The 5,251-nt window shown below is 50.4% G+C and overlaps 1 pseudogene; it reads right to left on the reverse strand.

Annotated features, from left to right (window-relative positions):
- Window positions 1–3,749: 3,749 nt before the first annotated feature.
- On the reverse strand, window positions 3,750–5,251 carry LOC147967495 (uncharacterized; annotated as a pseudogene).

Raw genomic sequence — 5,251 nt, forward strand, 5'->3', positions numbered from 1 at the left:
AATCCCAAGAAAATAGCAAAGAGGACCAAGATCAGTCATGAGGAACTGGTCGTGAAGGCGAGCCTTAACAAAGGCAATGTAGTCAGAGTCGTCACCAGTGATGATCATGTCATCAACATAAAGAAGGAGAAGAGTCCGACCACGAGGAGACGTGTGAACAAAAAACGCGGGATCATGATCACTGGGCAAGAAACCAGCAACAGTCACCACAGAGGCGAAACGCTCAAACCAAGCGCGAGGGGCCTGTTTAAGTCCATAGAGGGAGCGGCGAAGTCGACAGACCATACCGTCAGGAGCATAATACCCCGGTGGTGGCTGCATGTAAACCTCCTCACGCAGCTCGCCATTGAGAAAGGCGTTCTGGACATCAAGTTGAGAGATAGACCACTGAAGAACAGAAGCCACAGCAAGGAGAGTGCGGACAGTGGTCATGTGAGCCACATGAGCGAATGTCTCATCATAGTCGCGTCCCTTCTCCTGCTGAAAACCACGGGCCACAAGACGAGCTTTGTAGCGCTCAAGAGAACCATCAGAGCGAGTCTTAATCTTGTAGACCCACTTGCAGGTGATGGGACGAACACTGGGAGGGAGGGAAACCAGCTCCCATGTGCCAGAGTGCTCAAGGGCAGCAAGTTCTTCGGCCATCGCAAGCTGCCATTCGGGTTGAGTCATGGTAGTCTGATAGGAAGTGCGCTCAGCAATGACAGAGAGACCATACCAATCAGGAGAGTAGCGATCAGGCGGGGGGGCGAGGCCAAGCCCGGAGGTTGTGAACCAGGGGATGCGTGAGAAGAGGTGCACCAGAGGTGGAAGGCACGTCAGATGAGACATCCTCAGGACGAGGGAGACGAGTATAGTGGAGAGGGAACGGTGAGAGAGGGCGACGAACTGGGGATGAGGGTGAAGAGGTGGAGGAGAAGGATGGAGAAGGTGGGGTCGGTGGTGAAGGAGAAGGAAGGAGAGATGGCGGAGGAAGAGATGACACAGAAGGCACATAGTAAGGTGTATCAGGAAGGAGAAGGAAAGCGAGATCATCCACAGAGAAACTCGAGGAAGAAGGACGTGGGTAGTAGGAACGAGACCCGTCAAAAGTCACATCAGGCGAGATGCACAAGCGACGACCCATTGGATCCCAACATTGATAGCCCTTGTGCTCATCACTGTAACCAAGGAAAACACACTCAACCGACTGAGCAGTCAGTTTGGTGCGTTCTCGGGGGGCAAGAAGAACATAGCACACACATTCAAACATACGGAGAGCGGAGTAGTCAGGAGAGCGACCAGTGAGACACTCCGGAGGAATACCACCCTGCAAGACAGTCGATGGCTAAATGTTGATGAGATAGGTGGATGCAGAAACAGCCTCAGCCCAAAAATGGGGTGGAAGAGAAGAAGCAATCATCATCGCACGAGCCATCTCAAGCAAATGGCGATGCTTACGTTCAGCAACGCCATTCTGAGCATGAGCACCAGGACATGAGAACTGGGCAAGAGTACCCTGTTCCGCGAGAAAACCACGCAACAGCTGGGAGATAAACTCTCCAGCGGAGTCAGCACGAAAAGTACGAATGGGCATGGAAAACTGGGTGTGAACCATGGCGGCAAATCGTTTGTATATAGAGAGAACCTCACCATGAGATTTCATGAAGTAGAGCCAAGTGTAGCGAGAGAAATCATCAATAAACAGAACATAGTAGCGATGACTGAAGGAAATATGCCCTAGAGGCAATAATAAAGTTATTATTTATTTCCTTATAATCATGATAAATGTTTATTATTCATGCTAGAATTGTATTAATCGGAAATATAATACATGTGTGAATACATAGACAAACAAAGTGTCACTAGTATGCCTCTACTTGACTAGCTCGTTAATCAAAGATGGTTATGTTTCCTAACCATGAACAATGAGTTGTTATTTGATTAACGAGGTCACATCATTAGTTGAATGATCTGATTGACATGACCCATTCCATTAGCTTAGCACCCGATCGTTTAGTATGTTGCTATTGCTTTCTTCATGACTTATACATGTTCCTATAACTATGAGATTATGCAACTCCCGTTTACCGGAGGAACACTTTGGGTACTACCAAACGTCACAACGTAACTGGGTGATTATAAAGGAGTACTACATGTGTCTCCAAAGGTACATGTTGGGTTGGCGTATTTCAAGATTAGGTTTTGTCACTCCGATTGTCGGAGAGGTATCTCTGGGCCCTCTCGGTAATGCACATCACATAAGCCTTGCAAGCATTGCAACTAATGAGTTAGTTGCAGGATGATGTATTACGGAACGAGTAAAGAGACTTGCCGGTAACGAGATTGAACTAGGTATGGGATACCGACGATCGAATCTCGGGCAAGTAACATACGGTGACAAAGGGAACAACGTATGTTGTTATGCGGTCTGACCGATAAAAGATCTTCGTAGAATATGTAGGAGACAATATGAGCATCCAGGTTCTGCTATTGGTTATTGACCGGAGACGTGTCTCGGTCATGTCTACATTGTTCTCGAACCCGTAGGGTCTGCACGCTTAAGGTTACGATGACAGTTATATTATGAGTTTATACATTTTGATGTACCGAAGTTTGTTTGGAGTCCCGGATGTGATCACGGACATGACGAGGAGTCTCGAAATGGTCGAGACATAAAGATTGATATATTGGAAGCCTATGTTTGGATATCAGAAGTGTTCCGGGTGAAATCGGGATTTTACCGGAGTACCGGGAGGTTACCGGAACCCCCCGGGAACCATATGGGCCTTAGTGGGCTTTAGTGGAAAGGAGAAAGGGGCAGCCCAAGGTGGGCTGCGCGCCTCCCCCCTCCCCTAGTCCTATTAGGACTAGGAGAGGTGGCCGGCCCCCTCTCTCTCTCCCCCCCGAGGAATCCTATTCCAACTAGGATTGGGGGGGGGGAATCCTACTCCCGGAGGGAGTAGGACTCTCCTGGCGCGCCCCTTGTGGCCGGCCAGCCTCCCCCCTTTGGTCCTTTATATACTGAGGTAAAGGCACCCTAGAACACACAAGTTGATCCACGTGATCTATTCCTTAGCCGTGTGCGGTGCCCCCAGCCACCATAGTCCTCGATAATACTGTAGCGGAGTTTAGGCGAAGCCCTGATGCTGTAGTACATCAAGATTGTCACCACGCCGTCGTGCTGACGGAACTCTTCCCCGACACTTTGCTGGATCGGAGTCCGGGGATCGTCATCGAGCTGAACGTGTGCTCGAACTCGGAGGTGCCGTAGTTTCGGTGCTTGATCGGTTGGATCGTGAAGACGTATGAATACTTCCTCTACGTTGTGTCAACGCTTCCGCAGTCAGTCTGCGTGGGTAAGTAGACAGCACTCTCCCCTCTCGTTGCTATGCATCACATGATCTTGCGTGTGCGTAGGAATTTTTTTGAAATTACTACGAAACCCAACAATGACCACCTTTCGAATCAAAGGGAGCATGACACCAAACATCAGAATGAACTAAGTCAAAAGGACGCTGAGATACCGACTCACTGGTGGGATAAGGTAACTGGGTCTATTTGCCCAGTCTGCAACCATTACAATGTAAAGAAATATCTCCAGATACAGACCCTAAGAGGCCCTGATGGACTAAAGAAGACAAGCGAGAGCCACAGAGGTGACCAAGGCGATGATGCCACTGCTGGAAGGACGCAGACGAAGAGGCAGCGAGAGCATGGGAGCTGGCAGAAGTGGTGGCAGCGGAAGGAACACAAAGCCAGTCGACCTCCTAAAGACCCTCCGACTTACGGCGCCGAGGGCCAGCACCAACCAAAGCCTTGGTGCGACGATCCTGAATAGAGCAAGAGTCGGTATCAAGAATGACACGACAACCAGAATCAGTAAGTTGGGCAGTGGAAAAAAGATTCATGGTAAGGCGAGGAACATGTGAAACACTCGGAACCAAAAATGAAGGAGTGGAAAGAATACCACGACTAGCAACAGGGAGAGGTGTGCCATCGGCGGTAAGAACATTAACAGGCGAATCAAGAGGTCGAAGAGAAGACAACGCGGAAGAATCAGAAGACATATGAAAAGAAGCTCCAGAATCAAGAACCCACGAAGATTTACTTGACTGTGTAGGTGGCTGCGATGGTGATGAAGGGGATGCAGTCACTGCAGCAGCAGAACCAGTCGACGAGGAGCCGGATGAAGCAAGTAGACGCTTGAGGCGTACAATGTCCTGATCAGTGAGGGACGGAGTCGAGGAAGACACAGGAGTCCCGCTGGAAGGGGAGCGCCTCTAGTCTCGCTTCTTCTGGCGACAATCAGACTCTGGGTGACCTGACCGGGAGCAGTAACCACAGAATGTGTCACGGCGCGACGTGCCCTTCTCAGCATAAAGAGGACGACTGACCCCCCTGAAGGAGTAGGCAGGAGCGGTGGAGCGGTGAGGCGAGCAGACGACACAGGAGTTCGGGCGGCCAGCACTGACGGAATCAGAAGCAACCCAGCAGAGCGAAGGCGAGTCTCCTCAGCACGAAGCTCGGCAAGTACCTCCGAGATAGGAACACGACCACGAGCAAGCAAGTGAGCACGTTGAGGCTCAAACTCAGACCGGAGACGAGATAAGAACTCATGAACCCGCTGAAACTCCAGATCAGACCGAGTAGTCTAACAGCAACGACAGGTTTCACAAACAACTGTCCGAAAAGAGTCAAGCTGGCGCCAGATGGCAGAGCACTGTGAATAGAACTCATCAACAGAAGAATCACCTTGCTGAAGTGCATGCTCCTGACGCACCACAGATAGGTAGAGAGCATCACCAGAGGGCTGATAGCGCTGGCATAGATAAGACCACATCGCTGCAACTGTGCCAAGTCCCATGAACTCCGAAGCAAACTGAGGGAGGACACTCGCAGTGAGAACATCAGCCGCTCGAGCATCATCATTGCACCACTGAGTGTAAGTAGACAGATCATACCGATAGACAGAAAGAGCATCAGAATAGGCAGATACTTGTTGATCATAAGCATCAACTGCAGCATCATCAAGAGTCTTGGCTGCATCCCGATCAGCCTGAGAAGCATCAGCAGCAATCACCGGCAGTACTGGCGGAACAGGCGCCACCGGAGCAACAGGGCACAGCGGACATGGTACCTCTCCAGAAAGAACACCCCACAGCAGAAGGCCGCGCATATGAATACGCATGAAACCGGCGAACTCAGCATAGTTGGTGCCATCAAAGATCACCGAGCAGCGAGGAACAGCCACATAGCCCGAAGATGACAT

Source organism: Triticum urartu, chromosome 5A (assembly GCF_056163025.1).
Source record: "Triticum urartu cultivar PI428250 chromosome 5A, HENAU_Tu73, whole genome shotgun sequence".
Classification (NCBI taxonomy): domain Eukaryota; kingdom Viridiplantae; phylum Streptophyta; class Magnoliopsida; order Poales; family Poaceae; genus Triticum; species Triticum urartu.